At 33.0% G+C, this 20,680-nt stretch overlaps 1 pseudogene; it reads left to right on the plus strand.

Moving 5' to 3' along the window:
* Positions 1 to 7,548: 7,548 nt before the first annotated feature.
* LOC115991509 lies at positions 7,549 to 19,408 on the plus strand (annotated as a pseudogene).
* Positions 19,409 to 20,680: the final 1,272 nt, after the last annotated feature.

Genomic DNA, 20,680 nt, shown 5'->3' on the forward strand with positions numbered 1-20,680 from the left:
ATGAATAATAGCAAAAATAAGATGAATAGTAAAATAAGTTGGCAAAATTAATTTTTGTCAAACGGACACTTACAATGTTTAAGTATTGTATCCATTTTTTGACTATGGGCATGCATGCAATATTTCTTTATTTTTCCATGGTTAACCTAAAATCCATTACTTTGGATTTTAAAATTCTCTCAACTAAAGCTTATACCTTGGTGTAACTTAGGGTCCGTTTGAATTGAACTTATTGTTGCTGAAACTGAAAACTGAAAACTGAAAACACTGTAGCAAAATAATTTTTAAATGTGTAAATAGTACCGTGGGACCCATTTTTAATATTTTTTAATATGTGAACAGTGTATGCACAGTATATGAACAGTGCATACACTGTTCATAAAAGCAAAATTTGTCTCCCAAAGTCAACAAATGCGGGCCAAAAAAAAAAAAAAAAGAAGGAAAACGTAGAACTTTGAAAACGCAGACGCCGGATTCATTTCAATCCAAACGCTCACTTATTCTTAGAAAATTTTACAACTTAATTCAAATCATGCCAGCCAAATAGATACACACACACTATTATTATGTCACCTCAATTAGCTTAAATTTATCTCATTTTCAAGGTGAAAAAATGCTTAAAATTATCTCTTTTTCTGAGTTCAATATGTTCTTTGTATTTATTAAGACAGAGCACAATGATTTTGTAACCTTCTATATGAATTAAATCATCATACCTTATTTAGCTTAAACTTATCTTTTATTCCAAGTTCAATTTGGCTACAACATGTTGCTCTTCAATCCATAATACTCCTTAAATATTTTAGTGTAATACATATTTCTTTAGTACTTTTTTCTTATATTCATCTGTGTAAACTTCTTACAAGTTCTTGAATTGATTAGAATTAAGAAGGTTATATCAAGATAATGGCAACAATCTTTTGTGTTAGCACTACTCAAAGAACCAAAACTATTAAACACAAAATTACTTCCATAATTTTTTTTTTCTTTAGGATAATAAGTGATAAATGGTTGTTAGTTTGTTTACATTTCTTTGTAAATAGTTGTTTTTGGTTATTTTGGGTGATGATGCAAGTATTACCAATCAAATTCTCTTACATTTTTTTTTTATTACTAGAATTGTGTTTCACATATGTCACACTTTTTGGCAAGTGTTCTAAATATATATATATGATTCCATTGGCAATTCTACAATCAGCAATGCAATACTCTTGCAGTGTAATTTATAATTTCTTTCATTGATTGTTGACACGTGATAGTTTTTCATTCAATATCTTTCTCTTTTCCTTCTTGCTAGAACGTATTTAACAACTATTATCATATTGGACAACACAATATGAATTGGATATATTAAACATTTTTTTTTGTTTTTTTGTTCAGGCTTGGTGCTCCACAAACAAGTATGCTCTTCTTTGAAGTTTTCTTAAGTTTTCTTCTCTTACTATTTTCTTGGCTAATTTGTTAAAATTTAGAAATTGTGTTTGGCTTCATCTTGCTTGGTTAATTTTGCATGATCATTGGTTTATATGCTATGATTTGGGCTAAAGCTGTAGACCTGAAACTAGAAGAGATCAAACTAGATATAGTTGTAGGGAACAAGAGTATTAAATGTATAAATTTGTGAATAGCTCAATAAAATGAACTGGTTCCATGGTAATAAAACACAATTAAGAGCATGTATAAACAATATTATCATACTAATTTTGCTTTCTCCTACCCCTTTTGTCTTATTTATTGATTTACTACACATTTAGATTCCTCTATTTTTTAGGTTCATTAAATTGTGGAGAAAAATTCTATAAAATAGTTGATTTTCATATATGAGTTTAGTGAATATCAAAATATAAATTGTTATAGCTTGGTTTAATAAACAAAGTTTGTATAAATTGCTCATTAACTTCTCAAAAAATGAAAAATAATGTTAGCTTTCATATGAAATAATCAAGATTCATTTTCATGTTCTAATCAAAATTATACATTCTCTATTTTTTTTTTATTGTGTTGGGTTTTGATGCATATTTCGCTATATTATAACATGTTACAAAATATCTTGCCATATATATATATAATAATTGAAAGCAAATTGCAACATGTTTCCTTGGAAATATATATATATATATATATATATATAGACTTCTTTACCTACAAAATATATACTACTCCATATTACAATGTAATTACATTATTTTGAGATGATTTTGTGACTATTACTTAGAGCAACCGCATCAGTCTTTGCAAACTTCTATTTATTTTGCACAAAAAAACTACTTTTTATATTTTACACACTCATTTTTACAAAACACCCACATCAGACTATCTATTCTACACATATTCAATAAAATATTTATTTTTTTACAATTTTTTATTATTTCCTCACTCACTACCCCTCTCTCTCACAGACCCAGCACTACCAATGATCACTCCACACCCAGCCACCATCATCACCCACCCAACCACCATCATCAAGGAAAGCCAACCCATTCAATCCGGCTAGATCAACCCCTCTACTAGAAAACCCACTGATCAAACAACGAGAAACAAAGGAAAGTCAAATCATCACCCACTCAACTCGAAACCCACTGATCAAACAACGAGAAACAAAGGAAAGCCAAATCAACCTCATTCAACTTGAAACCCACTGATTAATCAACGAGAAACAAAGGAAAGCGATCAGGGATCAGAGAGGCTTCGTGGCGATCGGCGAGAGATCAGTGACAGTGGCAATTGGCGAGAGATCAGTGGCAGCGAGAGGTTTAATGGTTTTGTCGTTTTGATGATTTGATCAAATGAGAAAAAGGGAGAGTGAGGTGAGAGTGAGAGCAACTAGAGACAAGGAGAGAGAAAAAATACTAAAATATTAAATGCAAGTGTTTCTATGCACAATTTTACACTCACTGATGTAGGTATTTTTTTGGTCAAAATGTGTAAAATGAAGTACTTTTTGTATTTTCCAAGACTTTGCATCCATTGATGTGGTTGCTCTTATAAGTCTCAAGTCCAACTTAGGTCGCCCCCTCTACCCATTTTTTTTTCATTAAAAAAAAAGTCTCAAGTACTATTGTCATTTTTAACTTCACCACCAAATAAAAAAAAAAATTGTGATGTCAAATTTTCCCGCGCATTGCGTGGGTTTGCAACTAGTTATCATAATAATCAAAACTTATCACAAAATTACAATGTTATCTTAGCCAAAATTAAAATGAAACTAAAGGAATAAAAAATAGACTTTATAATAATTTATTACTCAAACAATTGGTATGCATATTCAGATTCCGATTTCCAAAAGAAACTAAGTATTAGCCCAAACCAAAATTCAACCAAAGCTATAAAAAGGAAAGAGAAGACTTTCTAATGGGAAATTAGAAAAAAATAAAAAAGCAAAATACCAAAACACATATTGAAAAAGAAAGAAAAAAGAACCATCAACCTTAATTAGAGGTATAAGAAAGAACAAAAATCCATCAAGAGAGAGAGCGAGAGAGAGCACTCACAGTTTAGTGGGGGGGGGGGGGAATGTGGGCTAGATGAGGAAAATGATATCAAATTTATACAAAATGAAATGGGGAGAAGAAGAGTCAAAATATAAGAAAGTGTAATGGTAAAGTTAAGAGTAGTGGGGAGATAAAAAGAGAAAAAGGAAGGGAAAATGTTGGAAAAAATGTAACAGTAGGTGTGAATTAATAGGAAGAAGAAGACTTTTATTTTTTTTTGAGAATTTGGGGTGGGGGGGGGGGGGGGGGAGTTTAAATAAAGAAAAGAAAATATACAGAATAAGTGGATAACGTGGCTGCGGATGAGGCTCAATATGAGCGTAGCAACAATATATACTATGCTTTAGCTTTTAGATATATATATATATATATATATATATATATATATAGATTAAGTTGTGGTCAATTTTGTATCTGGTGGCAAAATTGCAATATTTGTGAAAAATATGCAGTCTAGATGTGATGCAACCATAGAAGATTAGTTTATTACTACTTAGCAAATTCACTGATTAAAAATTATTTTATGGGGTCTGCATGTGAAGTTCTGCAGTTTTAAAGGTCTGGTTATATGTGTCTAACTATTTGAGCGTTAGGTTTTTTAATTTAATAAGTTATGGTCAATTTTGTATGAAATGTCAAAACTGTAATTTCTGTAATCATTGCAAATTAAAGGTAGTCTGGTAGTTTAGTTGAGTCTATAATTTTCTAGGAGATCCTTAATATCTTCTTAGGTATCATTTTATTTATGTCCAAGTTAGTTTTTTAGGTTTTTAGTTTACTAGTTAAACTAGGAGTACTAATAATACTAATAGTACAAGAAAGAATCTTTATACATATGTGGTGTTTAATGTACTCCAAAGAGAGATGAAGTTGATTACAAGAAAAATATTGAGTGTTTTGAGTATTGAGGCATGTCTGCCTCTGTGTTTTATTTTTTACCTTTCTATTCTATCTTTTCTTCCTCTCTTTCTCTTTTCTACCTCTCTTTTTGCTGGTACCGTTCCTGGGTATTGCTAATACAACCATTAAACACCATTAAATTCTCTCTTTTTGTTCTTCCTTACAAACCCTAAAAACCCCACATACTTTCTTCTACCAAATAGCCATCAAATAACTCATCAAAGCACCTTTTAATACCTAACACAAATCCATAACCTTTTCTTCCATAATTTTGAAGATCTACAAATTTTCGTAACCTGTAACCTACCACAAGCACACGTACACAAATTCCTTTGTTTGTCTTACAACAAGATGTGAATGCTAGTAAATGTCAAGGCAATGTAGTGTTTGTCTATAAAGTAAAATAGGTAGGCATTTTTATTTTCAACATCATAAACAGAGAGTTTCATGATGTTGACATGATCTCTAAACTGAAGGGTGATGTTGCCAATGAGCTCTAGCTCAAATGCATCTCCTCCCCTTATAAGAGTAAAGTGGAAGGTGACGTGCATTCAAGGCTCATTAAGTGTGTGCATAACTTAACAAAATATTTATTTTAAAAAAAAGTTTAGGATAATGTTTGACTAAAATCCAACATTTTCCTTGGGCTATTCTCCAGAACTTGTGCATTCTCATTCACATTGGTGTTGTAACATTGTCCAACAATTTTCAAAGCTATACACACACATATACGTGTGTTCCTATGTGTAAGGTTGAATTTAATCAACCATTTTGTTGGCTTTATTCCGTACCAAATTTGCTTGTAATTCAGCATTTAGAAACCCTGTATTTAGGTGAGATTCATGTAAGAGTAGTGTGTAAGAGAGTGTGAAGAAAAGCTCAAGAGTGTACACTCAGCAGGGCCTCGCGATTGGATCTCGCGGCTGGCAAGTCGCCAAAGCTGGCACACGTGTGAAGCATGCAGAGGAGTTGAAGAGTTACGCCAACTGGAGCACTACAAGACAAAACTTCCAGTTTGGCCAGGTAGTTAGCTCACGACTCAAACTTGCAACTCAGTCAAGTCGTGAGGTCAAGTCGCCAGACCACTCTGTTTGGGAAAAACTAACCTTTCGCATTCCAAACACACACCAGTATAAATACCCCTTATACCCACATATTGTAGAGAGCTTCCAGAGAGAATTTTGAGAGAGAAACCCTAGAGAAAAATAAGATTGACTCATCCACAATCTTCATCCTTTGATTCTCTAAATTCCTCTACTCTCACCCTCTTCATTGATACATCCTTGAGAGGTATATTAGCCAAAACCTTTTCTCACCATACCCATATCTGCTGTTCATGTATCCCAACTTCATTCTCTAGTAGATTATTGATCGCTTGGAAGGCGGCGGAGAGGTTTTACACCAAGGACTTCGGTTTCCTCTTCGATAACACATTGCTGTGTTGTCTTTGTGTTTGCATCTCTCTTCCCTTAATCTTTGCCATTTAATTTCTGCTGTGGTTGTGATTTTATTTGATTTAGATTGTTTATCAATTCTGTTTTAGATTATTTTCATATTCTGCACATACATTGTTTGATAATAAGCTTGAATTGGTAATTTGTAATTTGGAGGTCTAAACGTTCAAAGTGTTTTACACACTATTTGAACATTCAATTCTATGTATACATATGTTAGCTGCTAATACTAACTTTGAATAATTTGTTCCTAGATACTTGCAATTCCGGCCATTCCTTTGACCATGTCAGCTGGTCTTCTTTTTGGTTCTCTTATCAGCACTATCATTGTCTCCATCAGTGGAACATTGAGTCAATTTCTTTTGCAAGTTAGAAAGATCAAAATGATAATATCTACTTAAGCTTTGTTTTCTAAATCGGTAACCTGTTTTAGGTGGCAGTAACCTTTTACAGTATACCTTGACTCTACCGCCGTCCAGTGAAACATCCCAAAGGGTTACAGAATTGATGAGTACTCTTTGGCTGCAAGAAGTACACATCAATGTATAAAGTAGGATAGTTATTAACTTAGTTCTTATATTTTTGGGTTTGAGGAGTACTATGTCATTTACTTATTTGCTGAATGTATAATGTAGGATAGTGACCTTAGTTCACATATTTTTGGGATTGAGGAGTACTAGTACTTTGTGCCCACTTATTTACTGAATGTATAATGTAGGATAGTTTACTTTTCTAGACATTTGATAGGTTGGTTTGTCCATTTCTTTATTTAGTACTAAATGTTCTAGACATATATAAACAGGTTGCTACACAATTCAGCCGAAAAAAAAAGGGAATCTGTGATTTGCCTAGAATTTTTTTTTTTCTTTCAATATACCTATAGCCGCATTTAAAACGCGACAGTAGGTTGAAGACCTATAGTTGCATTTGTTAAATGTAGCTAAAATAACCCCTATAGCCACGTTTTTAAAACGCAGCTATAGGTTGAAAACTTATAGTTGCCTATAGTCACGTTTTTGAAATGTGGTTATAGGTTAAAAGACTTAGTGTGAGTTTGGATAGTACTAAAAGTGGTTCTCAGCTGCGGTTGGATTTTTTTAGGGTCCCACGGCACTGTTCATAGGACCACCATACTCAGCAGAATGCACATACTTATGCATTTTTGGGTTCCACAGCATTATTTACATATTTAAAAATTATTTTATTACAATATTTTTAGTAATAAATTTTTAGTTTTTAGTAAATAAATGATACCCAAACAGACCTTTATTCTTATGTTTTTAAAAACGCCACTATATATCAATCGGTCTATTACCACGGCGGATAGGCAACACTAGAAACACGGGTATAGCTCAAATAGATTTAGTGCCCGTTTGGGTAGAGCTGAAACTTGCGTTTCAGCTCTACGTTTTCCTACCTTTTTTTTTTTTTTTTTTTTTCTCTGCACGTGAACAGTAAAAGCACTGTGCAGGGGACAAAAAATACTATTCACGCACTGTTTACATACTGTTCATGCACTATTCATGGGTCCCACGACACTATTTACACATTTAAAAATTATTTTGCTACAGTATTTTCAGTTTCAGCAACAATAAGCTCAATCCAAACGGACCCTTATAGCTGAATTTTTAGGAGATACAACCGCGTTTTAAAATCGTGTCAATAGACCATTTGTTTTTTTTGGGTAGTGAAGATAGCTGTGGGCAGAGCAACTTAAACAGCCACAATTCACTTTAGTGCTGGTATGCATCAGTGTTGTACGTCGTAACCAATGAAAGGCTTTCGCCTTTACAATTAATGTATAGTGAGTGCTGTCGTGAAGTCTCTCTGTTTTACCGACGTGAAGGAATTGTATATAGTTTCTCTTTTTGAAATTTCAAAGGGATATATATATATATATAAATATTGTCTCAAACAAATTATTACATGTACTCTTGATTATGAAGGTTCCGACGAGTGTAGGTTGGATAAACTGTACACAATTTTCCCTATTAATGGATCTTGGCCTTGCAGAAGTATCTAGGCAAAGATCTATGTTTCGAGAGGAGAGAGAGAGTTTGGTAGGGAGTGTTTTAGAAAGTGGGGCTTTCAATACTCAAAACCCGGTGGGATTTTTGGAGGGGAAGATGGCAAAGCTTGCTTGTATTCCAGTGACCGTGTTTAGTTTCATTGTGTTTGTAATAGTGTTTATGTGCATAGGAGCAAACAAAGTTGAAGCACAAGCACCAGGGAGTCTTCCTGCTAATAAAGGTACTTTTTGTTTGTATGTATATTTACATGTTATTTTGGTAATCAAGCTCAAGTTGATGGAATTGGAAATCAGTATATTGAAGTTTCAGTTTGTTCAGCTTAATGAAGTTTATATTAGCTGTTAGCAGCATCCTTATTGCCTCTGTGTTCTAACTTGGCCTCATGTGGTTAAGGGCTTAACATGCTTCTCATACTATTTAATTAGCCTTTTTAGCACTGCAATAAGACCCCAAAATAAAACTGAATTTCAAGGATCATCACAGAGAAACCAAGACATGACTTTTATCTTCTTCGTGGCCATATCTGGTCACATAAAATGGGTCGATTGTGGAATTATGAAACCATGCTTTGGATTTGCTTTGAGAAACCCAATTAAATGAGACCCCTCTAGTTATGATTCTTCCTCTTATAGAATCCCACATAGCAGTTAAACTTTATTTTTTTATTAAAAAAATAATAAAATAAGGGACTCAAGTCACTGATGGGATTGATGCATCATAAACTATCCTGGACCATATTTGGTAATGAGAAGTTCTCTAATGTGCCAATTACTCAATCTGAACAAAACCATTCCATTCCCAATTAGATGCTTTCAGAATTAGGAGTAATAGGCCTTAACTTCAGCAATTTTCCCCAACACCAAGAACATTCCCAAGCCTTTTTAGTAGAGCATGAATTTTGTCCTTTCAATAAGTATTTGTTTACCCGGGCAACCCAGAACAAGCTTGACAGGGTAAAGGCAACCAGATATTCCTCATAACTTAGGCATTATTTGAATTTTGGATTTGAAACAGCTATCTGATTAACTTTTTTTCTCATTTGCACTATCCACACGTTCATTCCACTAGTAAGCATACTTATCAGTTATTTAGGTAACAAAAAAAATCCTGGTAGAGAAGTTGATGTGTGCAGTGGAAGCCCTTCAAGAAATAGCTACACAGGTGGGGAAGAAGGACTGGAATTTCAAAGTAAATCAATGCAATGACTCAAGCTGGATAACACCAGCTTCAAGTCAGAGGCCATTGTACAATAATTCTATCGTCTGCAATTGTTCCAACACAGGTGGTGTATGCCACATGGTTAGCATGTACACTACCTTTGCTTATATAACACAACAGTTATTCTATTAAATTTTCTTATGAAGGTTAATGGCAAATAATAGCAATGAATATTTGAATAAGATGTGTAACTTAGTTGAAAATTGGATAAACACCTATTTCTTTATTTTGCTAAATTTTTCTCTCTTTTAGTCATCGAATTTAAGCTAAGACATTACTTTGAAATTGTTACATAAAATTGTAATCTCTCTCTATTTTTATTTTACTTTAATCTTTGTTATACAGATTTCTTAAAGGGAAGAATCTTGCTGGTATACTTCCACCATCTTTGGTTAAGCTACCCAACCTTAAGGAGATGTAAGAAAGGCTTCCGATTATTTGTTTTTCTTGTTAGCCAGCAAATTGGACTATAGGTTTCTACTTACAGCAGACTTTCCTCTTGCTGACAGTGATTTGAATAGAAACTACCTTAGTGGAATGATACCACGAGAATGGGCTTCAATGAAGTTGGAATTTCTGTAAATGACTCACTACTCTTTCAAGTCCAAGGTTAGCTGGTTAAAGCTAATTATTAAACTAATGAAAATGAATCAAGTGCAGGTCCATCAGTACAAACAACTTATCAGGATGTATTGACTACTTGGCAAACATTACCACTCTCAGAGCTCTGTATGTTCTGGATCTCTATGTTGAATAATTTCAACAAATCATTTGGTTAAGCTCTGCTGTCTGTAATCTTGGACTGTATTTCAGATCCATTGAAAGCAACCTGTTCTCTGGCCCTGTTCCCCCTGGGCTTGCAAACTTGGTTGACTTGGAGATTCTGTTAGTGATTCTTTCTTTTCAAATCACATTTGATTAGTCATTTCTAAATTCTCAATGAGTTTCATAACATAATAATAGTGTATGTTGAACTGATCTTAAATTTTCTTTTTTACTGCAGCGTTCTTAATGCTAACAATCTCACGGGAGAGTTGCCAGTAGCTCTCACTAGTCTGACCAAATTAAGAGTACTGTAAGTGGTTGTCAACTTTTCAATTTCTGTACTAACAGTAATTTTTTATTTTTTGTTGAAAAATGATCTGGTTTGTATTTCATTCTGTCTTGTTTCTATCTGGCCCATATGCAGTGGGATTAGCAGTAACAACTTCACCGGAAGAATACCTGATTCCATTCAAAGTTGGAAACAACTTCAGATTTTGTATGTGATATTCCTACAATTTTATGTAAAGCACTTCTACTCAAAAGTTTTAGGCTTAATCTAAATCCATTGGAATTATGTCCTTAACAGAGAGATCTAAGCTAGTGGTCTTGAGGAGCCCATTCCTCCTAGCATTTCGATCTTAAGCAATTTAACAGTGCTGTGAGTTCTGTGTTCTATGTTAAAATTTCTTGAGTTTCATAATTTCTGCAATAATTTCTTGTGATTTTAAACTAATAAAATTCATAGCCAAAGAAAATAACAGTTATTGATGGTGCAATATCATGCAGATGGATTAGTGACTTGCATGGAGTGGGTTCACTTTTTCCGAACCTAAGTAGCATGGGAGGCCTGACAAGATTGTAAGGTTTTTATGTTGTAAAATTATCTGCAATTAGAATAATACACATGTTATTGCAATTTTGCTTATATGAAGTTGGTTTATGTTTCAGGATGTTGAGAAGCTGTAATATCTCAGGACAAATCCCTGGATATATATCAGAAATGACACAGCTGAAAATTTTGTAATTCCTCTCTTCATTCTTCTCTTTAATTTTTAGTGAATTACAAAAAGATTAAGAAATATGGAGAAAAATATTTACACTTGACAGGTATTGAAGTTCAAAATGTGTGGACTTAAGCTACATTGCAATTGATAACTTGCTAAATTCTAATTTTTGACACAAAATTTTGAGACCTTTTATTCCTAGCTTGACAAATAGATTATTGTATAGTATTAGAATTAGTATCTCAAGAGTTATGATCTGAATTTATTGCCTCTTTCATCTAGTGATTGTAATTTAAACTGCTAAAACAAAATGTTAGCCAGGTATATCTACAGATAAGAACGATAATGACATTATGATGTTTAAGAAGATCTTTGGTCTCTTTAATTTGGTATATACCATGAAAACCTTTTACACTCTCCAATGTAGGTGTGAGAAACTGAAAATGTTATACTACATAATACATTGATAAAAGATAAAAGTGTCAGGTGGAGCCCAAAATTCATGATAGGAGATGAGTAACATAAAATTAAGAGAGGTCATAAGAAATATGAATAATTAACGTTTGGAGGGCTAGCTGTATACTTTTCTCAAGTTGCATAACATGACAGGGATTGAGACAATTTGTAAGTTCATTCAAGAAGAATTAAAGTTGAGACTAGTTGTTTAGGTGTACACTATACATAAATATTTGTTTTGGATTGTATGTAATTAGACGAATTCTAGATGATTATGCCCATGCTATTACCTGCCACATGTTTAAAGATAATTTGACTGATGCCTACTTGGGTTACTCAGTACAGCAATGCCCTTGTCAGATTTATGCTTAGTACTCTTCAATTATGAATGGAAACAACAATAGATTTATAGCTCCATGGATTATGTACGTGAACATATTATCAGGTTCTCCATCAATCTGCTATACCTAAATTTATGTTATTTTCTAGGTCCATTCTCATTTGGGGAACAAGCATGTCTCTAAGTTAACAATGTTGACATGGACAGTTATTTAGCTTACTTTCTTGTGTTCTTATGACATCTGCTTTTTCCTTTTTTACGGATCTTAGCTTCAACAGATTGGAAGGAAACATTCCAAATTTGGAAGTTCTAACTAGTTTGGACACCATGTAAGCAATCTAAATTCATGCAGTGGGCAACTTACGACCTGATCCTAGGGCCATTTATGTTAAGCTGGACATACTATGTTGGCCTGCTTTCTAAAGTAATTTAATCTTTTGAGATTGTTGATTTACCAACATAGTGTAAGAGCCTTTTTGTCTGAAAGGTTTTTGGAATGAAGCATTATGGTACAAAGTCGTATGTCTGAAAGGTTTCATACAAATAGAGTCAGCTCACAAAAGTTTAAAAATAAATTTTCTTTTATGTACATTCAAAACAGTAACAATATGTGTGTTTCTAATCACAATGTGATGATTTGATGCTCATTGGATAGATATCTGACATGAAACTTGCTCAGTGGGCCAATTCCAGACTGGATTAAGGGCAGAGATAACCGCTAGTATGCTTTCCATCTTAACTTCTACACTGAATTTGCATGATATTTTTGTTCACTTATTTTATTTTATTTGGGACAGTAGAAGCATATTCTCTTAAGGTATTACACACAATGTTTTATATCTGAAAATGTATATATTTGAAATCCTAATTTGGATAATGGTTCATTTCATGACCTCTTTATGGGTAGGTTGCAGAGAACATTCTCCACGAAATGGGTGAAATAATCCCATTCTTCTGGCAGCTTAATTTGCATTTTTCTCCATGTAGCATCACCTTGAAAGAGCAGCATTATTTTGTTCCATTGTTCAATGTTTGTTATCTAGAAATGCTGGGTGGGGGTGGCCAAGTGGGCCTAAATTGATGTTGCTTTAGCTTTGATAAATCCAGTTTGAAGTTTAAGAAATGCCATATTATGGTAGATATATAGAACACAATTCTGTTATAGAATACATGTAAGATGTCTTTCTTAGAACATCCATAAGGATGGTATAAATCACTGAATTGGTTAATTTTTTGGCTAATTATGGAAAGAAGGGATTAAGGTTGTATTAATTGGTGGTTAATATGGTCATAAGTTTGTATACAACTCTCAAATTTCCTCTTTGAACTTTTTTACATATTAGATTAATTTTATTGTAATGTTGAGATCAATTTAAATCAAAATTGATGGATATGTAATTTTATGTATTGGAAGATTAAAGGAAATTATGTTTTCGTGCAGTCAAATAGATATCTTTTACAATAATTTTTCTGAAAGCTCTGTTGCCAAACACTTGTCCAGACACCTTGTAAGAAACTTTTTCCTCTTAAAGTCAACCTACTTGAGCTTTCAACACCTTTATTCATTTACTTCTTCTTCTTCTTTTTTTTTTTTTTTGGGGGGGGGGGTGGTGGGAGAGCACTTTTTATAATTTTATTTATCATTTCCATTTTTTTAAATATGCTAATTCTTCTTCCTTATGCCACATTTTAATCTTGAATTCTTACGGAATGTCTGAAGAATAATCCATGTTCAAAAGGTATATATACATATTAGGACCAAACTAGCATTTAGATGCTTCAATTATCGATATCACACCTTCCTCATCAATGATTTTTTATGAAGAAAACAAGAAGAAGATTAAATTATTAATGATAATTGAATATCTCCTGTTTTGTTTGATTGTATCTGATTACTTTGGTGCTCTCTAGATCAGTATTCCTTGAATATAAATTGTGGTGGAAATGCAACCACCATTGGAAACATCAAATATGAAGCAGATTTAGAGCTAGGAGGTGCAGCAAAATTTGTTCGCATGATGTCGGATGATAGTTGGGGCTTTAGTAGCACTGGAGATTTCTGGGGTATTTGGAGTGGCGCACATGACTACATAGCAACAAATGAATCTGTACTCAAAATGAATGACTTTGAATTGTACACAGATGCACGCTTGTCTCCTCTCTCTCACATGTTATGTGCGCTGCTTGGCAAATGGAAGTTATCCCGTGAAACTTCACTTTGCTGAGATAATATTTAGAGACAACAGATCCTTTTTCAGTGTTGGAAGACGGATGTTTGATGTTTATATCCAGGTATTGGTAGTCAGTCAGATTATTCTTCTTCCCTAAATGCTATAGATGATAATTTAACCTAAATAAGTTGTTGTAGGATGAACTGGTGCTGAAGGATTTTGATATTGAGAAGGAAGCACAAGGAGATGACAAAGAAATTGTTAGGAACTTTACAGCATTTGTTAAGAATAAAATTTTGGAGATCTGCTTTCACTGGTCTGGGAAAGGGACAATAAATGTCCCTAAGAGAGGAACATATGGTCCTCTTATATCAGCTATCTCCATAGATGCTGGTAAGTACAAAAGTTGTATGTCCTGTATTCCTTCTTTTACATGGTCTGGCATTTCTCACTCTTAACTCTTTCATTTTTGAGTTTTGAATGTTTCTATTTTCCAAAACTAAAAAGTAATATATTCTTATTGTATGGTTTACGGAGAAGCAGTCCCCAAAACAACTGGATGCGAAGTAAAATACTTGAAACAATGTTAATGTGCAGCTTGGTCGAAGACTTACAAATATTTTTTCTTATTCCTCTCTAATTCCTTTTTTATTACCTAACCTGTGTTTTGAACCATCTAATAGTATCTAGTTTTACTCTAGATCCACCTATGCGTATGCCTTTACAGTACAATATACAAAATCGAATGCAGTTTTACAATCACTATTCTTTGCTACTTTCCTTCTTTGTAGATTTCAACCCTCCTGATGATAGAAAAAAGAAGATACTTATCACAGTTGGAACTGTAGTTTTGGTGTCAAGCCTTATCCTCCTGATTTTAGGAATTCTTTGGTGGAAAGGATGTTTGGGAGGCAGGACATCAAGGGAAGAAGGTTACTCTGTTTTGATATCATTGACTAGTCAGAATACTAATGAAGCAGTCCTTTAAATTTTTAAGATGCATTCTAATATATGAAACTTGTTCCATACAGAACTGAGAGGCCTAGATCCACAAACTGGTTTTTTGACATTCAGGCAAATTAAAGCTGCCACTAACAATTTTGATGCTGCAAACAAGCTAGGGCAAGGTGGCTTTGGAGCTGTATACAAGGTAATCTACAACTTCATTATGGTCTTCTATCTTTGCATGAATGCATTTAATACCTTTTTCTCTTATTCCCTTCGCATATTCACTGGTCCAGATAGACCTCATACATAACCAATAGCGCAAATTATACTGTCAATGCAGGGGCACTTTATTAGATGGTACCATAATTGCAGTTAAGCAACTTTCTTCTAAATCAAAACAGGGGAATCGTGAATTTGTGAATGAAATAGGCATGATTTCTGGATTACAACATCCGAATCTTGTTAGACTCTATAGATGCTGTATTGAACGAAATCAGTTATTGTTGGTATATGAATACATGGAAAACAATAGCCTTGAACATGCTTTATTTGGTAAGCTCAATCTTTCATCTTTGGCATATTATTATTTTGACTTGAAAAGAGTAGGAGTGAATTTCCATGAATCATATAGGACCTATAGGTTGAACTAAAAATTTGGATATCATTGATCGAGCTATCTACATTGCTGGTACAGAGGAAAGCCAACTGAAATTGGACTGGCCTAGATGGAAAAAAAATATGTCTTGGCATAGCAAGAGGTCTGAATTTCTTGCATGAGGAATCAACCCTGAAAATTGTCCATAGGGACATCAAGACTAGCAATATACTACTGGATGGGGACCTTAATCCTAAGATTTCTGACTTTGGGTTGGCCAAGCTTTACGAAGAGAAGAACAGCCACATTAGCACCCGAGTTGCAGGAGCTGTGCAAGCTACCTTTTTCTCTTCCTTCATTCTGAACTTATTTTTCTTGTGTTCTTTTTTAGACAAATATGAATCTTAATGGCTCTAATTTCAAGTCGCTTTCCTAAAAGAAAACCAGAATATGGCAGCAATTGAAGTCTCCATAAACAAGTTCAAGTATACACAGTACTATGGGAAAGTCCTCACTTTAAGTATTAGTAGGAGCTTTATTTATATTAGCCATCTTCATTTGCTACCCAATTGTACTCCTATTTGGTATTCCTGCTTTACAAATCATTTACATGATAGATATAGAAATAATCTACAAAGTTATTTTACCTTAATTTTATATGTATCGAAGCAACATCTCAAACTTCTCATCAAATAGAAACTGCAGAATAAAACAGAAGGATGAGAAATTTCTGTTTTATTCAAAAATTAAATTTCATATGGTGAATGCTACCTCTAAATTTTTACCCTTTTATACAAGGATAAAGAAATATAGAGAAATTTTAATTTATATTCTGCTTTCTAGTATGGCTAATGGTGCATGACGACATCAATTATCAACTTGCAAAGTGGCTATATCAGTAATAGGTAGAGAAATAGAGTCACCCCCCTTCCCCTCCCTCTCTCAACCCACCCAATCAACATTAAGTGTAGTTTTTCAAGGCCTGCAATTGTTAACGGTACAAATCTTGTTTTAGGTGAAGTTTCTTTCATGTGAAACATATTTGTGACTAAATAATGCTAGCTTTTTTAATGGCATAATTGCTTGCCAAAATGGAAATAAAATTATTATGATAGGAAATCTAGTTACCTAAAACGATTTTGTCATGGATTTGTTTGTTAGAGAAGCTTGTAACCTCATTCCAGTGAAACCTTACTAATCGAATGATCTTTCTGTGCAGAAGATACATGGCACCAGAATATGCATTACGGGGATATTTAACATATAAAGCAAATGTATATAGTTTTGGGATTGTTGCATTGGAAATTGTTGTTGGGAAGAACAACATGAAATATCGACTAAATGAAAATTTTGCATGCCTTCTAGATTGGGTAAGATAGATCTTCATCAAAATTTTCTTATAATTGAAACTAAAAGCAACTTTGAGATCCAGTCACTTATTTTGGGACTTCTTTATTTGGCCCTGTAATGTGCATTTATTTACCAATCCAGATTTAAGTGCCATTTTGCACAAGACTTATCTTCATTGAAACCAAATAACATTTACTGAGTTCCGATTAAAAAATTTAAAGAGCTAAGCATTCCATATATAAATTTTCTTTATTCTTTATTTTATTTTATTTTATTTATTTATTTGGTGGGTAGAGGGGTGACCTGAATAATGATATAAAATGAAAATGTTAAATTGAGTTAGTGTTGGCAATATAAGAATAGCATGAAATCTAGTACAAATTTCAATTTTATTTTCATTATAAGTCTTTTTATATATGATTTCTTTTTAAGAACAAGTTTTTTAGATATAAGTCTTTTTAGATATAATTTCATTTTCCGCTGTTTGGTAATGACCTTGAAAATGTTTCTTAGTGTTCGGTATGCAATTTTTTTTTAATATTTCTTATATAATTTAAAACATGTGTATTATGTAAACTAACTAACGTAATCAGTATAAATAAAAAAAAAAAACCAATAATGAATTTAGTTTTCATACTAAAATTTTGACAATAGATATAATCAAAATTAGTTGTCAAATTTTTATTTTTTCTACGGTTCATCTTGCTCATGTATATGGATAGTAACGTCCATACATACATACATACATACATAAAATTGATAGGGAAATACATCTTCAATAAATACAAATAACAATAACTTTTTATTGTCTACTCTTTTTGTGAGTACACTAATTGTCTACTATGGTCAACAACAAGTCTTTAATATCACTCTAAATTATGTATTTACATAATGTATTTGCATAATATATCATCACTTTATAGTATTTGCATAATGTATCTGCCAAAAAATGCAATTCTCCTAAACAATTATCATTCATTATATAACAATATTATTAATTTACCGTAAAGATTGTCCTATATAAAAGCAATTTAGAGCCATATAGACACTATGTTTTAAATTTTCGTCTTTTATTTCATTCTTTCTTTCTTCTTCTTATTTATTTATTTTTTTTAGCACTTTTATGAGCGAAAAATAAGTAACTTCTACCTGGAATACATCAAACCAAAAATTTCTTAGAGAAAAAATAAAATCAAGCTTGAAATTCAAAGCAAAGAATTGGGATTTTGGTAGAGAGGAATGAAATAATTACCGCTGCAAATTTGTTCTCCTTTGCAAGTCAAAGCTATTAACTGATTAGTGAGGGAAAAAAAAACCTAATCAAAGAACTGTGTTATAATAGGGAGGAGAAACATGGAGAAAAGAGAGAAGAGAGACAAATAGAGAGAGAGATATACGGAAGAGGAGAGACTAGAGTTAGTGATAGTGAGGGTGTGAGGAGAGAAAGAAAAGGGGAGAGAGAAAAAGTGAAAGAGCGTACCGTGAGAGAGATTGTTTCCCCAAAAAAAAAAAAACTTTTTGAAACAACCTATAGAAAATAAGCCATATTTTTATTAGGATTTTCTGTTGACCATAGATAATTTTCTGTTGACCAGTTTTTTTTTTGTGTTACCAAACACTGGAGAATGTGGAAAACCATCTATACAAAAGGCTTTCCAATGAAATAAACAGAGCATTTATTTAATTTTTTGGTGGGTAAAGGGGTGACCTGAATATATGATATAAAATGAAAATGTTAAATTGAGTTAGTGTTGGCAATATAAGAATAGCATGAATCTAGCACAAATTTCACTTTTATTTTCATTATAAGTCTTTATAGATATAGGTGCGGTTTGGATTGGACCGAAAATGGCGTTTGCGTTTTAAGTCTGTGTTTTCCTTTTTTTTTTTTCCTTTTTTTTTTTCATGCATTTCAGGGAGTAATGCGGCTACTGTTCATGAACAGTAGCCGCAAAGGTTGACTTTTCCACGATGAACAGTGCACCCGTGCATTGTTCACGGACCTACAAATTCCACTTTTCAGCAACTTTTTCATTAAAAATAGGTCTCACGGTATTATTCACACATTTAAAAATTATTTTGCTACTGTGTTTTCAGTTTCAGCAAAAATAAGTTTAATTCAAACAGATCCATAATTTCTTTTTAAGAACAAGTTTTTTGTATTTTGCTCCAGTAAATTATTACCTTATCGATTAAGATTTGTATTGTTTTGCTCATATATAATGCTAATTAATTTCTTCTTTCCATTTTCTTCTATATTCTTTTAGAGGCCCTTGTTTCACAACAAAAGGGGAATTTGATGGATTTGGTGAATCCAAACTTAAAATATAATTTCAGTAAAGAAGAGGTAGTAAAAATTATGAAAGTAGCTCTATTATGCACTAATCCATCACCAACACTTCGGCCTACGATGTCTGCTGTAGTAAGCATGCTTGAAGGCCATACTGCTGCTCATGAGTTGATCATGGATCCAAGTATTTATGGTGATGATTTGAGATTTAAGGCCCTATGAGAATACTTTGATCAGATCATGGGACAAGGGTCAGATGACATGCAGTCTCATTCATTCATCAGATGCAACATGGATTGGCTCTTCCACTACATTATCAAGTCGATCTTAATTCTAGGTTAGGTAACCATTACATTGCCCGTCATGACGAAAAATTCTTGTCTAATGATAAGAAAATATATTGAATCCCCTGGTTGCAAAAAATATGTGTTTCATAAAGCTTCTTGTATATTCTTGTCAACTTAGGAAAGAAAAAAGAAGAAAATTTAAGAAAATAAGCTGTGAAATTGTCCCCTTACATGATTAAAACATTTGATATGGCAGTTCATGCACTGCTTCTGTGGCTTATCCTTTTAAAAGTGTTATCTTGGTACTAACCGTTAGGTCAAAGTGGAAGTTACATACAAAATTACATAAAGTTTGGCATTACGACGTTCAACCATTCACGTTGGTTCTACCTCATTGAATTTATAACTGTTGAAGTACAATTGACACTGTTATTTGATAACATCCATGCTTTCTGGGTTGATGGATGTTTTCCTTTGTATGCTTCTGAGAAGTTTGAGCAAAAGAAAAATGTCCTCTGCTGCATGGGGGGTTGCCCATTCATACGGCGACAGTTTTAGTCAACAAGTAGCTAGTGATGGTAGTGCGTGCCCCTTAGAGGTCCCTGTTCCATTAAACATTGTTAGAACAGAAATGCCTGAGAACTACTCTTTTTTTATTTTCCTAAAAAGGCAAAAATATGAAAATGACTATGAGATCCATTTGAAATCCCAAACTCAGAAATCTATTCAATTTTGAGGTCTTGTAAGCTCAAACTCTAAATTTGGTTAGCAAATCACTGTCTTTACCTTCATACCAATAAGTGAGCCTAAACAAAGTTGACAATCAATGTATTAAGATTGCTAATTTTAAATTGTTGTTCCTTAATTTCCATGGGTAGAAACGTCCAAGATTGTTTCAACCATACAAACCCAAAAGGAAGTTCTTCAACATGGCGTAGGTTGATTAAAAAGGGAAAAAGATCTAATCAACGAGTTATTAAGATTTAGATTAAAGCTTGATTGATTTAGATTAATGCATGATTTAAAGGTAAATGTAGTTTCAGTTTGTTCCCATCAATGGGTAATTAATCTTTTTGCTTGGTTGCCTTCAACTGCTCAACATCCCGCAGTTATAGTCATAAGCCACTTCCCACTTCCAAGTAAATGATACTCTATTTCACAGACTTCACTTCATCTACCTGATTATTGAAAATGACCATAACCAATCTATTCATTCTTCTTCTTCTTCTTCTTCTTTCATTTTATTTTATTTTTTTTTTAAGAATCACAGAATGCATTATAAGAAGCTAATTTGCTTGGAATGGTTGTTAATATTCCAAGGATTTCTTCAGTACTCTTAAGCATATAAGTTGTTTTGAAATCTTGAATTACAGAAAACTCA

Source organism: Quercus lobata, chromosome 5, assembly GCF_001633185.2.
Source record: "Quercus lobata isolate SW786 chromosome 5, ValleyOak3.0 Primary Assembly, whole genome shotgun sequence".
NCBI classification, from domain to species: Eukaryota; Viridiplantae; Streptophyta; class Magnoliopsida; order Fagales; family Fagaceae; genus Quercus; species Quercus lobata.